The sequence below is a fragment of the Lolium perenne genome, chromosome 2 (genome assembly GCF_019359855.2).
Source record: "Lolium perenne isolate Kyuss_39 chromosome 2, Kyuss_2.0, whole genome shotgun sequence".
Classification (NCBI taxonomy): Eukaryota; Viridiplantae; Streptophyta; class Magnoliopsida; order Poales; family Poaceae; genus Lolium; species Lolium perenne.
Window position 1 is genome coordinate 79608063 of NC_067245.2, and position 18866 is coordinate 79626928.

Consider the following 18866-nt stretch of genomic DNA (forward strand, 5'->3'; position numbering starts at 1 on the left):
GCAAGAGCAATGCTGAAAGGGTGAACAAGAAGCGCAAGAAGATGTTGTTCAAGCCTGGTGATATAGTATGGGTACATTTTCGCAAGGATAGGTTCCTGAAGCTACGGAAGTCTAAGTTGCTTCCTCGTGGTGCTGGTCCTTACAAAGTGCTTGCCAAGATCAATGATAATGCATATTCTATAGATCTTCCAACTGATGAGTTTGGTGTCAGTAATTCTTTCAATGTGGCTAATTTAACACCATATGACGGAGAAGACCTTGGAGCGTCGAGATCGACGCCTTTTGAGGGGGTGAGATGATGAGGACATCCCTCCTACACTACTACCTCCGTCATTACAAGTTGAAGACGATGCTGCCGTAAAGCTTAAGTCCAATGAAGTTAGGATGACCCATTACAAGGGCTCGTGCGAAGCTACTTAAACAATATGTGAACTTGTTCCTAAATGATACCTTGATCGATGAGAATTTTATACTACCTAAGTCCTTTTATTTATGTATGATCAGGTACGAGGATGGAGCAAGTATCGCACAAGGAGAAGAGGAGCAGCTGGACGTAAAGTTGGACATGGAGCTGGACATGAAGCTGGACATGAAGAAAATCCCATGGACGCGTGAGGGAGGAGAGGGAGACATGCGCGAGGGAAGAAGACGATATCCAGGCCGGTGCCAGTCCCGGTCTGACCGGCCGCCACGCCGGACGGCCTGGTCCTACGTCCGGTCTGACCGGCCGCTATGCCGGGTCAGCCCGACGCACACCGGGCAACATCCAGGGCCTCTGGACCCCTAGTCCGATCACCACCCGGTGCCAGGCCCGGTTCAAACCGGCCTGCCCGGTCGACCGGCCCCAGGCCGGTCGTGTCCGAGTCAGTCTCGACCAGATCCCGATCAAGGTCGGTTTTTAATGTATTTTCTCGACTCATGGTCGTCTTGATCCCCTATATAAGTGCCCAGGATGCCCCCAAATTAGGTTTAGACCATGTTTAAGATAAACCCTAGTTCATAGTTGATTGCTTTGCAACTCTATCCAATTTATACACCATATTGCATCGATTTGGTGTTTGCTACTGAAAGTCTTGTGTGATCTGTTGTTCCATTGGAAATTAGACGGTTGCAACTTACCACTTTGTGGTCGGTGGCTACGTGCGCAAGTGTGTGGAGTTGCGAATATCTTTTAGGGTTGAGAGCTGTTGCATTGGCGACAGAGATTGATCGAGAGACTTCGCCGGCGTCATACAAATTATCATCCACTTCATCATCGTGTATCTACGATGTATTCAGTCCGTGTTCATCACATCTACCGTCGCTTACTGAGAAGATCGGGCAACCCCTTATCAAGAGTAAATCTAGCCACGCAAGAAATTAGACCATGTCTATTATTTCTGAGTTATCAGTGTATGAATCTGGCCGCATATCCCTGAGAAATATTTGGTCTAGTTTTGCTAGATATGACCATGATAGCGTTGGAATGACGTCGTTAAACCTCGTTGGGGACGTGGTTTTGGAGAGGCACATTCTGTTAGCTTCTTGTTGTGATTCCGAGTGAAAGCTTCACGCAGATGTGTCGATTTTCTTGTTGAAGGGGTCGCAAGGGAAACTCGTGCTGCTTATCCGGTGGCACAATTGGGTTTGGTTTGGTGCACTTTGACTTCAGCTCTTGAGGGTCGTGCAAGCTTGGATAAGTCCGATGGTGATGGTAGCGGTATTGCCATGATCTTTGAGTTTCTGGTGCGGTCTCAGTTGATTAGCCCCTTCGGCGGTGCAACTTGCCTTCTCACCTCGCAAGTGCTTGGGGGCTATCCCTTTGGCCGAGCTCGCGATGAAAGTTCGTGACATTGGTGGAATCTCGGTTTTGCGATGCCCTTCGATGGCGTTGGCGGAAACTCCTCGCATTCCTGGCACTCAATCAGCCGCGCGAGCCCAAGGACCCCTAATGTGAAAGATTTGTACTCCCTCCAATCAATATTAATTGTTGCTAATTTAGTACAAGTTTATACTAAATCAGTGACACTTAATATACTAAATGAGGGACAGTTTAAAATGGATCGGAGGGAGTACTACATTCTACAATCATGATTTCGAAGATGCACATATTATCTACATTCCCTTTTATATTCCAATTGCTAATAGAACGAAATGACACTTCGCAGCGGATATATAACACTATAGAGTAAATCTAGCTACGCAAGAGATTAGATCGTGTCTATTATTTCTGAGTTGTCAGTGTATGAATCTAGCCGCGCAAGAGATTAGATCATTGTAAGTGTGCAGGGTAAGCACTAACGCTCAAATATCACGTTGTTTTTGAAATTTGGCAAGGAGCTCTAGTAACTACTAGTTCTACGCAGTACTAGTTATGAAGTGATAGCTTCCGTGCTACTTGGGGACAGACTTTTAGACAGTTGGTTTCATTATGCTTCACGCGAAGATAGAATCTTAGCTGAAAAAATTGGGTGCCAGCACGTATAGTCTTCAACTGCGGCATCTCTCTCAGGAGAGACAAGCAGGCAGGGGAAAACGCGAGTACTTGATTTAAGAAAAGAAGGGAAAGATAGTGGAGGCCTTTTCATCACTTCTCCATGTTTAGAATTTTTTGTTTGCATTCCATGTTTTTTCTTTGTCCTACATGCTACCCGCACAAGCCCGCACCCCAGCCTAACCGCCGCCGCCGCCGCCGCCGCCGGTAGCGCCGCCGGGGCAAAGTCCCACGGGGCGTGGCGGCGGCGGCGGCTCCTCCTCGTCGACGCCTGGTGACGGCGGCCGGATCTCCCTCCTCGATGCATGGCGGGCGCGCGGATGAGTCGGGCGGCGGTGGCCTGCGCTGCGACCCTTCTCCCGTTGGCTCCCCTGGCGGCCGGCGCGTGGGATGGGCGGCGGCGGTCAGCGCTGCGGCCTCCCTCCTCCCGTTGGCTCCGCAGCACTCCGGCAGGGGTTGGTGGTGGGTGGCGGCCAGGCTCATGGCCTGCGGCAATTCCCCCCCCCCTCCTCTTGCCGGTGAGTGGAGGCGATCTCGGGTTTCACCCGCGACACGAGGTCGCCCGGGGCAGCAGCCTTGGGTACGACGGTGGAGGTGGCCCTCTTCTTCGCCGGAGAGGGTCGGCTTGCGGTTGGTGGTGGTGGATCTATGGATCTATCACCGCGTTCCGGCGGCGAGATGGAGATGCTTGGAAGCCGGCGACGGAATCACCGGTGGAGGGTTGGCATGGCTAGCCCGGGACGGTCGTCGATGTGGGGGTCCGACCTGAATAACGTGGTGGTCCTAGGGTCTCTCTTGCGTGAAGAGGAAGACGTATTGGAGGCCTGGACTCGTGATCTAGCCGGAGTGTTGAGTTCCGGAAGGCTCCGCCGGCGAATGTAACGGTGCTTTTTGCCTGAAGTTTGCTGGATCAGTGGTATTCTGTCGTGCGCACCCATGCTTTTATTCCGACCGATTGGTTCCGGAGGGAGCGGCGCAAAGCTCTTTTTCTGTGTTGACATCAAGTGACTATGGGTACATGATGAAAGCCGGAAGAAGGGAAGTTCATGAAGGCCGGAGGGGAGGACTAGCTAAGGGAGGTTCAAATCTCCGCGCTGTTGAGGGATTTGCTTGGTGTTCCGGGCTTCACAGCAGCGGTATGAAAGTGGGGGCGACAACACGGGTGAAGTTCAGAGTCCTACCTTTCAGGGTGAAAACCCAAGGTCTGGCCTTAACTGATTGTGCCAGGCAATGAAGCGGGGACTATCTTCAGGGTGAAAATCTAAGATCTTTGATCGGGCGACGATGGTGTTAGCGCACTGTTCCCTTCTTGGAGGCGTCGTTTTTGGAGAGTCTGTACTTCAGATGTTGTCTTGGTGGTGGATGTATTGTTGTTGTTAGGGCCGAGATACTGTAGCGGGACTTTTGTTTCTTAGTTTTCTTTTCCTTTTTTTTTTGGCTGTGTGCATCCGTAGTGCCATTAGGGTGGTGCGTTGTTGCAGAGGCTAAGTGTAACTGGTATATTAGTATATTTCCTTTATCAAAAAAAACATGCTACACACTCGCAGAAAATGCTTCCTAGCGAAATAAATATCAATTATAAAAAAACAAATCGTGGGAATGCAGCAGCAGGACTGTGATATATAACCTCTGTTTCCGCCAAGAGACAATAGAGATGCAACAGCAGGACTGCAATATGTGTACAGCAAAGAAATCGCGGGAATGTGCAAGGCGTTTGATTCCGTTGTTCTTCTCCATACCGTGCTTAACTTCTGTTTCTCCACTATGCCTGAGAGTGCAGGGTTACTTGTTCTAGCATATTGCAATAATAGCTGACAAGGAGGGGACAGTGCATCAATTTGTTGCCCATCAGTTCTTCTCTATTCCCCATCAGAAACCTGGGGGAGTTCTATATTCTTAGCAATAATAGTTAAATCTATACTGAATTTGTTGCCCATTGATTCGGCACGTCCCTGGAAATCCTCCTCAGTTACATACTTTGTCAAACGAAGGATCAGCCCAAGCCCAGAAAGTGTGTAAATTTGTTCTTCTAGCAAAGTCTTGACGCAATGCCACTTTGAGATTGCATAAATTGTAGAGAATGTGAAGTCTTGACCGCACTGCAGTAGTGGTGTCACAAGTTGCCCGACCGAGCAGAGGAGAGTGGGAACAGATTTAGGCAGTTAGTTTCAAGCCTCATACAGAAGCTAGAATGTTAACTGAAAACTGTGGGCTTGCATGTTCAGTCTCGCCTTTAATTGGTGCATCTCCTTCAGCAGAGATAAGCAGGCAGGGGACAAGTTGAGTTGAGTTTTAAGAAAAGGAAAGAAGGGTAGTGGAGGCCGTTTCACCCCTTCTTCATCCATGGAATTCTGCTTCGTTTTGTTTGTATTTGGCATCCATGAGCCTCTTTGTGCTATTTGCTGCACACGCAAAAGTACTTCTGGCAGAACCAAAATCAATTCTCAAAGTCAATGCTGGAAAGACGCCGCATCTTTCGCAGCCATCTCTGCCTGACGAGGCTTGGAGCAACAACAGCCACCATCGTCCAAAAACCTCGCCAAGAAAAGATTAAGTCTTGACTTCATCATATGAGCTCAAGCTCTCTATAAAGCCATAACCACATACATACATGCATTCCTCCACCACAAGCTCACACACAAGCACCAACAATGGCTTCCACACTCTCAGTCCTTTTGCACTGCACTTTGCTAGTTTTGGTCCTTGCTCAGCCCACGCACTCATCCACCATGGAGAAGACCAAGAATGCCACTGCCGAGCAGAAGCCTCGTTCTTCATTCTCCCACACCTACATCATCCAAACCAACCACCTGGCCAAGCCGTCTCAGTTCGCCACCCTCGATCGGTGGTACAGTTCCATGGTGGCCACCCACTCCCCTCGCGCCACCACGAGCTCCTCCAGCCGCCTCATGCACACCTACGGCACGGTGATGCACGGTTTCTCTGTTCGACTCACCGACGACGAGGCCCGGCGCATGTCGAGGACCCCTGGCGTGTCCGGCGTGTACAAGAGCAGAGTGCGCTACACCCACACGACGAGATCGCCGGAGTTCATGGGCCTCAACGAGACATTCGGCGCCTGGCATGACTCCAACTTCGGCGACGGCATCATCATCGGCTTCATCGACACCGGCATCTGGCCGGAGAGCGCCAGCTTCAACGACACCGGTCTCGGCCCCGTGCGGTCGACCTGGAAAGGCATGTGCGTCGACGCGGAGGGCTTCAACGCCAGCTTGTGCAACAACAAGCTGGTCGGGGCCAAGGTCTTCACCGCCGAGCTGGATGGCGCCCTCACTCCAAGGGACAAGGTCGGCCACGGTACCCACGTGTCCGGCACAGCCGCCGGATCGAAGGTACGTGGCGCCAGCCTATCCGGGTTTTCGAGCGGCACCGCCCATGGCGTGGCGAGCAATGCACGGATCGCCATGTACAAGGCGTGCAACACGGATGGATGTGACGAGCACGGCCTTGTCGCGGCGATTGACGCCGCCGTGAGCGACGGCGTGGACGTCATCTCCATGTCCGTCGGAGTGGAAGGCTCGACGAACCCGCAGTTCTACGACGACGTCGTCTCCATCGCCATGTTCGGCGCCGACCGCAGCGGCGTCTTCGTCGTCGTCGGGGGCGGCAACGGCGGCCCGGAGGCATCGTCCGTGGTGAACGTGGCGCCGTGGATGACCACGGTAGGCGCCGCGACCATGGACCGCGTGTTCCCGGCGACACTCAAGCTCGGCAACGGGGCGGTGCTCAGAGGCCAGTCTCTGTACGCCAGGAAGGCCAACGGCACGGGAATGTTACCGGTCGTGCTCGCTTCCTGCGGCGAGAATGACCTGACGCCCGACAAGATCGCGGGAAAGGTGGTGGTGTGCGACAATAAACAGAGCGACCTCAAGAGCGGCATCTACGTGCAGAGCGCCGGTGGAGCCGGTATAGTCGCCGTGGAAGGCACAGAACGCCTCCGGGAGGCGGTCCCCGGCCGGGCGTTCATCCTCCCCGGCCTCAGCATGAGCAACACGGAGCGCAAGAAGTTGGACGCTTACATGTCGTCCGAGCCGTACCCGGTGGCCTCGTTCGTGTTCTCCTGCGACACGGTCACCGGCGTCGAGAACCGGGCGCCGGTGGTGGCGGGGTTCTCGTCCCGTGGCCCAAACACGGTGGTCCCCGAGGTCATGAAGCCGGACCTCGTCGCTCCGGGCGTAAACATCCTCGCCGCCTGGTCCGGCGCTGCTTTGTCTTACCCCGACGTCGACCCGAGGAGCACGGAGTACAATATCATGTCCGGGACTTCCGTGGCGTGCCCGCACGTCGCCGGCGTCGCCGCGTTGATCAAGAAGGTGCACGAAGACTGGACACCGTCCATGGTGCGGTCGGCGCTGATCACTACAGTTAAAATAACCGACAACGCCGATGGGGCCATACTGGACAGCGGCGGCGTCGGGAGCGCCACGCCGCTGGCAGCCGGGGCCGGGATGGTCGATCCGGCGCTGGCGATGGACCCAGGTTTGGTCTACGACGCCGGGACGCAAGATTACGTCGATTTTCTCTGCTCCTTCAACTACACGGCACCGCAGATTCGACGCTTCGTACCGGAGCTCACAAAATGCAGGACGGCGCTCCCCGGCGGCGCGGCCAACCTCAACTATCCGACGATCGTGGTGGTCTTCGACGGCGACACCCGCGTCCGCAGGCTGACAAGGACCGTGACAAAGGTGTCTGAGCAGTCCGAGACCTACAACGTAACCGTCGCGATGCCGCACGGAGTTAAGGTGAAGGTGACGCCGACGACACTTGTGTTGAAGCGGCAGAAGGAGAAGAAGAGCTACACGGTGGAGTTCCGCAGCGAAACCGTGAAGCCGGCCGGATCATGGGAGTTCGGCCACATCACTTGGATGTCTGACGAGCACAAGGTGCGTAGCGCAGTTGGCTTAACGTGGAAGGCATGATCTGTACTGCAATGTACGTATTGCTCGGTCGTGGGGCTAATAACTACACTAGATGATTGTCAAAAACGCTAGCAGTCGTTTTGGCGTCTATTTGAAATTGTCAACAAGGGTGCTGGCCAATCAAATACTTAGGCACACCTGTGAGTGCCAGGAAGCCTTCTGTTGCTGAGATGAGCTTTCTGGGGGAAAAAACAAAGAAAAAAATGGGTGGCTGGATGGGAAATACAATGTCTGTTGGTGGAAGGGTGGTCAAGATTGACTCATGCCTTTCAAGCATTGCTGTCTACCAGATGTCCATGAGGCTGCTCCATAAAACCAACATTGAACAGATGGATAAACCAATAAGATCTTTCTTTTGGGCAGGCAGTGCAGATAAAAAGAAATATCAGTTTGTGAAGTGGAAATGGATATGTAGACCCAAGAAAAAAGGAGGTTTGGGGATAAAAAATCTTCACAAATTTAATATTAGTTTGATGTGCAAATGGTGGTGGAAATTGGAGAATGGCTCAGGACCCTGGCAAGATATTATGAAAACAAAGTATATGGCAAATGGTGGTGTCTATTATACAAAAAAAAGACCTGGAGATTCTCCTCTGTGGACTGATATGTTACAGGTCAAACACATTTACCTGGCTGGTAGAAGGATGAATGTGGGGGATGGCAGAAATACAAGTTTCTGGTGTGATTCTTGGTGTGATCAAATCCCTTTAAAAGAAAGATTCCCAGATATCTATGATATCTGCAATGAACAGGAGGTAACTGTGGCAGAGGCTGCTGCACTGAACTGGAGTTTTTCCTTCAGAAGGTGGATGACACCTGATCTAGCTTGGCAAATTCATGGTTTACACAGAATCATGTCTCAAACTGTTCTTTCAGGTGAACAAGATAAAGCTGTCTGGAAATGGACAAAAAATGGTAAATTTTCTGTCAAATCTGTTTACAAGCACCTGTGTGGTGCAGGCCTGGACAGAACTTTCAAACATTTGTGGAAAAGCAGAATTCCACTGAAAATCAAAGTTTGGCTGTGGATGATTTGGCACAATGCCATTGCTACAAAGGACAACCTGCTGAAGAGAAACTGGCAGGGTGGAGCCGCTTGTCAGTTCTGTGATTGTGATGAGTCCATCTCTCACTTATTTTTTACTTGTCCTGCGGCAAAATTCGTTTGGAGTGCTGTGGGGAAGTTGATTGGCGCCCCTTCTAGACCTGGATCATTTTCGCAATATTTTTGGTGGATTCCACAGTTCTTGCATGCGAGCAGAAACACGCAAATTGCGGGGTTAGCTGCTATCTGTTGGGCCATTTGGAAACTCCGAAATCGTGCCTGTTTTGAGCACAAGCTGATCAGCAGTCCTGTGGAACTAATCAGTTATTCCACTGTTTTTATGAAATATTGGGCAGGTCTACACGATGAAGGAGAGGCTGAAGATCTGCGGGCGGGTGCTGATGGTTTGCTACGGCTTGCTAGCGCCACCACCCCCCAGGCCAGGTCTACCCAGGGCGGTGCTCGGCGGATAAATTCTCCACTTCGAATCAGGGATGCAAGTATGGATGATGATGTTGATGCGATGGATCTTGGCGAATCATGAAGGATGATCCTGGACGCGTTTCTGTAGGCCTTATCGATTAGCTCGTGTCTTTTTGCTGCCTGTTGCCTGTTTGGGTGCCCCTGGGGCAGTTTAAACTTTTCCCTCCTGTTGTTTTGATGTTTGCCGTTAGCAATAGGCGGCGGCTGTAAGACTGTGTGGTGTGTTTACTTTCTGTTCACGCCTGGACGTGCTATGTGTTGTTTCGTTATCCTTGGGTAATGAAAGCCGGCCTAAATGGTCGTTTGGAAAAAAAAATTTGAAATTGTGATCACTGATCAGCGATGGACGTGCAATCTGTTTCCCATGCTAGCTATTCTTCGTGCTTTTCCATTGTTGTTAATAAATAGGAGGACACTCTTCATGTCAAAAGAAAACCCGCAGAAGTTGTTCTCTTTTCTGATTTGGATTGGCTGTGACGCTTTTGGTTTCTTTGTGGATGCATTCCTACACCGTACGCGTTACGTGGTTTCCGCGCAACGCTGCTGTGTTCGTGACACATCTGGCAAGAAATTCGAGAGCCACCACCGGGCGGAGCGCGAGAACGCATAAATGTGACATGAATCATCCAAAATTGTGCCAGTCTTTCTAGACCGTGACAATATATGGCAATCCTTTGGAGATGGAAGGCTTCCTAGCTCAGCTTTCCTTGAAGAAACCGGAACTGCATGTGGAGTGTAGTAAAAGAACGAGAAATTAGATGTAATATCTGCTGCTGCGTTCGTACATGCCCCTGCTACAGATCTTGCTACCATGGCTGTTCCATGTGGATCTAGGGCTAGCAAGTTCATTTGTGAGAAATTGTTTTCCCAAATACCTCCAATTAACATTAAAATGCAATATCTAATGAAGATTGAAAACTACAGTACAATAAGAAAATTTCATAGCTCAAGTAGATAAGATCACATCTTCCATTTGTACTACTGCTAGTGGTTAGAACTTTAAACAACATTTTATTACTAAGCTACTAGAGATGGACGTGTATATCTAAATGAATGGGCATCTGAATTTTATAGAACGGGAGGAGGCAGTGCTCACGTTCCTAGCTCAGCTGGTAGATACACATACTATGTAAGTTTCGTAGACAATTTAAGTTTTTTTTCACAAAATTTGATCATCACAAATATACTATATTATATAGAAGAGGACATAGATGCAAAACATATATGGTTTATTAATAAATTTGTTCTATTTGTATATATACTATCTATTTTTAACATATCCAAAAGGAGTAAAAAAGGTTTATCCCTAATTTTTTGTTTATTTCTATGTGTCAGTCTTTTGGCACTATGATCTCCATCTTCCACACTTTTGCTTATGTCATATTTTTTAGACTAACAGGAAGCGCTCCCGAGCTCCTTTTTCATTTCCAGAAACAAACTTAACAGCATAGCGGGACAAAACGAAAAGAAAACTCCAGCCATATAACCAGGTCTAGAGCTAAAAGCTCTGATGCCATTTTGCTTATGTCTATTTCACACGATTGACTTGAAGTTCCGTGAGATCCAAGAGAAAGTAGCCCCGGCCGGGACCCTTAATTTTCCCACCTTCTTGTTTATAGTATCCCCATGAACCTTACGAATAAGGTCAAACACTCAAACATCAGTCATCTCCCTGGTCCGGAGGTGGAAACTGTGTGTCTCCGTCCTCCAACGATCGACAAGCGTGGTGATCGTAGAAGGGTTCATGTTCGGTGTTGACCGGCTGACCATACGGATGAATGGGAGGAGTCCTAGCTTCTAGATGTGCTCCGTGTATCGCTCATCGTATGGCGTCTTCCCTGAGGAGGCCTCGTGACACCTAAGTCGGAGGGGTCTAAGGACCTGCACACATACAACTTTGATTATTTCATATCCATTTTAACATCAAGTAGGCATGGTGTTTATCATCATAGTGAGGATCTAGAAGCGTCATCCTACACATGTGAGCATATAAAAATTATTAGTCTGAGCAAATGTTAGAATATAAAAACTAATATGTGAGCATGTGACCTTCCGTATGTGAACTACAAATCTAGATCACACAAGACCTAAACATAGTCACACACGTGCTATTCGCATGCTACAAGATTAAAAGTGCATATCAATCTATTTTTTTTCATAAACTAGGTTTTCTCTAAAATAACAAAATTTGAGCAAATGCGATAGAATTTTGGATGAAATTGAGGGGGTTGAGGGAGAATACCTAGGGAAAGAGGTTGAGATCAAGATCCCCGGAGAAACCCTTCAAATCTGTGGGTTTTTGGTAGATGATTAGAGGAGAAGGAGAGGGACCCTAGCGGCCGCCACTGCCCTCCACCAGCGACGCGTGTCCCTGCTGTGTTCGTGACACTTAAAGCGACCTGGCAAGAAATTCGAGAGCCACCATCGGGCGGAGCGCGAGAACGCATGAAATGTGACACGAATCATCCAAAATTGTGCCAGTCTTTCTAGACCGTGACAATATATGGCAATCCTTTGGAGATGGAAGGCTTCCTAGCTCAGCTTTCCTTGAAGAAACCGGAACTGCATGTGGAGTAGTAAAAGAACGAGAAATTAGATGTATCTGCTGCTGCGTTCGTACATGCCCCTGCTACAGATCTTGCTACCATGGCTGTTCCATGTGGATCTAGGGCTAGCAAGTTCATTTGTGCAAAATTGTTTTCCCAAATACCTCCAATTAACATTAAAATGCAATATCTAATGAAGATTGAAAACTACAGTACCATAAGAAAATTTCATAGCTCAAGTAGATAAGATCACATCTTCGATTTGTAGTGTTTAGAGCATCTCCAGCCGCGTCCCCCAAACCGCGCCGGATTGAGCGTTTGGGGGACGTGTTTTGTTCGTGCCGCGTTTGGGGGACGTCGCTCCCCAGCTGCGTCCCCCAAACGCCTCCCCCCAAACATTTAAAATACTTCTTTTTAACACAGAACCATTTATCAAATATAGCATATGAATAAAAATGTTTGCGAGGATTATTTTCAAATTAAATTACAACAAACAAGTAAACAATATAATAAATAGGGCTAGATGCTAGATCAAGGTGCTACGGTATTTCCTTCGATCCTCCACAAATGCTCAACGAGATCAGCTTGAAGTTGTTCATGAACATTGCTTTCACGGATCTCTGCGTGCATGGCGAGAAAATAAGCAAAATCTGCAGGCAACTCATGATCAACCTCCGCAAGAGGCCCAGACACTCATACGGACCAACATGTGTCCTGGCATGATTCTTGCGGTTATCCTCGATGATCATGTTGTGCATGATCACACAAGTCTGCATCACCTCCCACATTTGGTCGTGAGACCAACTTAGAGCAGGGTACCGGACAATGGTAAATTGTGCTTGAAGCACACCAAATGCCCGCTCGACATCCTTCCTGCAAGCCTCCTGTCGCGTAGCAAAGTGGGAATTCTTCATATACCTGATGAATTCGATATTGTTTTGACAAAAGTGGCCCATGTTGGATATATACCATCGGCTAGATAATAGCCTTTGGTATATTGGTGGCCATTGATCTCATAGTTGCATGGTGGAGCATGCCCTTCCACTAGTCTGCTGAACACCGGAGACTGCTGCAACACGTTGATGTCATTGTGTGATCCCGCCATGCCAAAGAAAGAATGCCAAATCCACAGGTCATAATATGCCACAGCTTCAAGCACCACACTGCAATATCCATGACGCCCTTTGTATATACCTTGCCAAGCAAATGGGCAGTTCTTCCATGCCCAGTGCATGCAATCGATGCTTCCAAGCATTCCAGGGAATCCTCTGGCAGCATTTTGTGCCATGATCCTTGCAGTCTCTTCCTCAGTTGGCCCTCTCAAGTAGTATTTGCCAAACTTTCTCACCACAGCTCGGCAAAACTTGTACATGCACTCAATGGCAGTAGACTCACTCATGCGAAGGTAGTCGTCCTGTGTATCGGCAGGTGCTCCGTATGCAAGCATCCTCATGGCGGCGGTTGATGGCGTGTATTTCACACGTTCGTTGGGCAACCCCAAGAGGAAGGTATGATGCGCACAGCAGCAAGTTTTCCCTCAGAAAGAAACCAAGGTTTATCGAACCAGGAGGAGCCAAGAAGCACGTTGAAGGTTGATGGCGGCGAGATGTAGTGCGGCGCAACACCAGGGATTCCGGCGCCAACGTGGAACCTGCACAACACAACCAAAGTACTTTGCCCCAACGAAACAGTGAGGTTGTCAATCTCACCGGCTTGCTGTAACAAAGAGTTAACCGTATTGTGTGGAAGATGATTGTTTGCAGAAAACAGTAGAACAAGTATTGCAGTAGATTGTATTTCAGTAAAGAGAATTGGACCGGGGTCCACAGTTCACTAGAGGTGTCTCTCCCATAAGACGAACAGCATGTTGGGTGAACAAATTACAGTTGGGCAATTGACAAATAAAGAGAGCATGACCATGCACATACATATCATGATGAGTATAGTGAGATTTAATTGGGCATTACGACAAAGTACATAGACCGCCATCCAACTGCATCTATGCCTAAAAAGTCCACCTTCAGGTTATCATCCGAACCCCCTCCAGTATTAAGTTGCAAAGCAACAGACAATTGCATTAAGTATGGTGCGTAATGTAATCAACAACTACATCCTTAGACATAGCATCAATGTTTTATCCCTAGTGGCAACAGCACAACACAACCTTAGAACTTTCTCACATCGTCCCAGTGTTAATGCAGCATGAACCCACTATCGAGCATAAGTACTCCCTCTTGGAGTTACAAGCATCTACTTGGCCAGAGCATCTACTAGTAACGGAGAGCATGCAAGATCATAAACAACACATAAGCATAACTTTGATAATCAACATAACAAGTATTCTCTATTCATCGGATCCCAACAAACGCAACATATAGAATTACAGATAGATGATCTTGATCATGTTAGGCAGCTCACAAGATCCTACAATGATAGCACAATGGGGAGAAGACAACCATCTAGCTACTGCTATGGACCCATAGTCCAGGGGTAGACTACTCACTCATCACACCGGAGGCGACCATGGCGGCGTAGAGTCCTCCGGGAGATGATTCCCCTCTCCGGCAGGGTGCCGGAGGCGATCTCCTGGATCCCCCGAGATGGGATCGGCGGCGGCGGCGTCTCTGGAAGGTTTTCCGTATCGTGGTTCTCGGTACTGGGGTTTTCGTCACGGAGACTTTTTATAGGCGAAAGGGCAGGTCAAGAGGCGGCACGGGGGCCCCACACCACAGGGCCGCGCGGCCAAGGGGGGGGCCGCGCCGCCTTGTAGTGTGGCCCCTCCGTGGCCCCTCTTCGTCTCTCCTTCGGACTTCTGGAAGCTTCATGAGAAAATAGGCCCCTGGGCTTTGATTTCGTCCAATTCCGAGAATATTTCCTTACTAGGATTTCTGAAACCAAAAACAGCAGAAAACAGCAACTGGCACTTCGGCATCTTGTTAATAGGTTAGTTCCAGAAAGTGCACGAATATGACATAAAGTGTGCATAAAACATGTAGATAACATCAATAATGTGGCATGGAACATAAGAAATTATCGATACGTCGGAGACGTATCAGCATCCCCAAGCTTAGTTCTGCTCGTCCCGAGCAGGTAAAACGATAACACAGATAATTTCTGGAGTGACATGCCATCATAATCTTGATCATACTATTTGTAAAGCATATGTAGTGAATGCAGCGATCAAAACAATGTATATGACATGAGTAAACAAGTGAATCATATAGCAAAGACTTTTCATGAATAGCACTTCAAGACAAGCATCAATTAAGTCTTGCATAAAAGTTAACTCATAAAGCAATAATTCAAAGTAAAGGCATTGAAACAACACAAAAGAAGATTAAGTTTCAGCGGTTGCTTTCAACTTGTAACATGTATATCTCATGGATATTGTCAACATAGAGTAATATAATAAGTGCAATAAGCAAGTATGTAAGAATCAATGCATAGTTCACACAAGTGTTTGCTTCTTGAGGTGGAGAGAAATAGGTGAACTGACTCAACATTGAAAGTAAAAGAATGGTCCTCATAGAGGAAAAGCATTGATTGCTATATTTGTGCTAGAGCTTTGATTTTGAAAACATGAAACAATTTTGTCAACGGTAGTAATAAAGCATATGCATCATGTAAATTATATCTTATAAGTTGCAAGCCTCATGCATAGTGTACTAATAGTGCCCGCACCTTGTCCTAATTAGCTTGGACTACCTGGATTATCACCGCAATACATATGCTTTAACCAAGTATCACAAAGGGGTACCTCTATGCCGCCTGTACAAAGGTCTAAGGAGAAAGCTCGCATTGGATTTCTCGCTATTGATTATTCTTCAACTTAGACATCCATACCGGGACAGCATAGACAACAGATAATGGACTCCTCTTTTATGCATTAAGCATTCAACAACAATTAATTCTTTTCTCATTAGAGATTTGAGGATGTTTGTCCAAAACTGAAACTTCCACCATGGAACATGGCTTCGGTTAGCGGCCCGATGTTCTTCTCTCACAATATGCATGCTCAAACCATTCAACTCAGTGTAGATCGCCCTTACTTCAGACAAGACGAACATGCATAGCAACTCACATGAAATTCAACCAATGAATAGTTGATGGCGTCCCCAGTAAGCATGGTTATCGCACAACAAGCAACTTAATAAGAGATAAAGTGCATAATTACATATTCAATACCACAATAGTTTTTAAGCTATTTGTCCCATGAGCTATATATTGCAAAGGTGAATGATGGAATTTTAAAGGTAGCACTCAAGCAATTTACTTTGGAATGGCGGAAAATACCATGTAGTATAGGTAGGTATGGTGGACACAAATGGCATAGTGGTTGGCTCAAGTATTTTGGATGCATGAGAAGTATTCCCTCTCGATACAAGGTTTAGGCTAGCAAGGCTTATTTGAAACAAACACAAGGATGACCCGGTGCAGCAAAACTCACATAAAAGACATATTGAAAACATTATAAGACTCTACACCATCTTCCTTGTTGTTCAAACTCAATACTAGAAATTATCTAGGCCTTAGAGAAACCAAATATGCAAACCAAATTTTAGCATGCTCTATGTATTTCTTCATTAATGGGTGCAAAGCATATGATGCAAGAGCTTAAACATGAGCACAACAATTGCCAAGTATCACATTACCCAAAACATTTATAGCAATTACTACATGTATCATTTTCCAATTCCAACCATATAACAATTTAACGAAGGAGAAACTTCGCCATGAATACTATGAGTAGAAACCAAGGACATACTTGTCCATATGCTACAGCGGAGCGTGTCTCTCTCCCATAAAGTGAATGCTAGGATCCATTTTATTCAAACAAAACAAAAACAAAAACAAACCGACGCTCCAAGAAAAAGCACATAAGATGTGATGGAATAAAAATATAGTTTCAGGGGAGGAACCTGATAATGTTGTCGATGAAGAAGGGGATGCCTTGGGCATCCCCAAGCTTAGACGCTTGAGTCTTCTTGATATATGCAGGGGTGAACCACCGGGTGCATCCCCAAGCTTAGAGCTTTCACTCTCCTTGATCATGTTGCATCATACTCCTCTCTTGATCCTTGAAAACTTCCTCCACACCAAACTCGAAACAACTCATTAGAGGGTTAGTGCACATTATAAATTGACATATTCAGAGGTGACACAATCATTCTTAACACTTCTGGACATTGCATAATGCTACTGGACATTAGTGGATCAAAGAAATTCATCCAACATAGCGAAAGAGGCAATGCGAAATAAAAGGCAGAATCTGTCAAAACAGAACAGTTCGTATTGACGAATTTTAAAATGGCACCAGACTTGCTCAAATGAAAATGCTCAAATTGAATGAAAGTTGCGTACATATCTGAGGATCATGCACGTAAATTGGCATAATTTTCTGAGTTACCTACAGGGAGGTGGACCCAGATTCGTGACAGCAAAGAAATCTGGAACTGTGCAGTAATCCAAATCTAGTACTTACTTTTCTATCAACGGCTTAACTTGGCACATCAAAACACAAAACTAAGATAAGGAGAGGTTGCTACAGTAGTAAACAACTTCCAAGACACAAAATAAAAACAAAGTACTGTAGGTAAAAACATGGGTTGTCTCCCATAAGCGCTTTTCTTTAACGCCTTTCAGCTAGGCGCAGAAAGTGTGCATCAAGTATTATCGAAGGGTGGTACTTCTACAGCGGGGTGTGGACTTTTCTCAACTAGGCATAGTATATTGGATTCATAAGTTTCAGCATCTCCCTTTTCATTAGTCTTAGGCATGCTACTCTCATCAAACAAATTTTCAGGAACAAGCCAAGCATAGTTATTTTCTAGTGCATCATTCATAGCTAGGAGCTTACATGGTATTGGTGCTTTGATCTCCCCTCCATCATCAATATTATTAGTGAATCTTATTCTATCCATATCCATCTTTTCAAGGAGACTAACAAAATTAGTTGGAGAACCAAGCATATTAAATTTAGCAAACACCTTTCTAGCTTCTCTTGCTAGACCACCAAATTCTCTAAGAAGGGTTTCTAACACAAAATCTTTCTTTTCCCCTTCTTCCATATCACCAAGTGTGAAGAACATGTGTTGGATTATAGGATTAAGATTAACAAATTTAGTTTCCAACAAGCGAACTAAATGCGCGGCAGCAATTTCATAAGTAGGCGCAAGGTCTACCAAGTGTCTATCTTCAAAATTTTCAATTGTACTAACATGATTGAAAAATTCTTCTATATTATTTCTCCCAACTATAGACCCATGTCCTACCGGTATGCTTTTTGTGGTAAAATTAAAAGGAAACATGATGAATAAAGTAAATGCAAGTAAACTAATTTTTTTGTGTTTTTGATATAGCAAACAAGATAGCAAATAAAGTAAAACTAGCAACTAATTTTTTTGTATTTTGATTTAGTGCAGCAAACAAAGTAGTAAATAAAACTAAGCAAGACAAAAACAAAGTAAAGAGATTGAGAAGTGGAGACTCCCCTTGCAGCGTGTCTTGAACTCCCCGGCAACGGCGCCAGAAAATATGCTTGATGGCGTGTATTTCACACGTTCGTTGGGCAACCCCAAGAGGAAGGTATGATGCGCACAGCAGCAAGTTTTCCCTCAGAAAGAAACCAAGGTTTATCGAACCAGGAGGAGCCAAGAAGCACGTTGAAGGTTGATGGCGGCGAGATGTAGTGCGGCGCAACACCAGGGATTCCGGCGCCAACGTGGAACCTGCACAACACAACCAAAGTACTTTGCCCCAACGAAACAGTGAGGTTGTCAATCTCACCGGCTTGCTGTAACAAAGAGTTAACCGTATTGTGTGGAAGATGATTGTTTGCAGAAAACAGTAGAACAAGTATTGCAGTAGATTGTATTTCAGTAAAGAGAATTGGACCGGGGTCCACAGTTCACTAGAGGTGTCTCTCCCATAAGACGAACAGCATGTTGGGTGAACAAATTACAGTTGGGCAATTGACAAATAAAGAGAGCATGACCATGCACATACATATCATGATGAGTATAGTGAGATTTAATTGGGCATTACGACAAAGTACATAGACCGCCATCCAACCGCATCTATGCCTAAAAAGTCCACCTTCAAAGTTATCATCCGAACCCCTCCAGTATTAAGTTGCAAAGCAACAGAGACAATTGCATTAAGTATGGTGCGTAATGTAATCAACAACTACATCCTTAGACATAGCATCAATGTTTTATCCCTAGTGGCAACAGCACAACACAACCTTAGAACTTTCATCCTTTGTCCCAGTGTTAATGCAGCATGAACCCACTATCGAGCATAAGTACTCCCTCTTGGAGTTACAAGCATCTACTTGGCCAGAGCATCTACTAGTAACGGAGAGCATGCAAGATCAT

At 46.7% G+C, this 18866-nt stretch overlaps 1 pseudogene; it reads left to right on the forward strand.

The window, feature by feature from the left end:
* Nucleotides 1-5084: 5084 nt before the first annotated feature.
* Nucleotides 5085-8471, forward strand: LOC127333056 (subtilisin-like protease SBT1.6; annotated as a pseudogene).
* The last annotated feature ends 10395 nt before the right edge of the window (nt 8472-18866 follow it).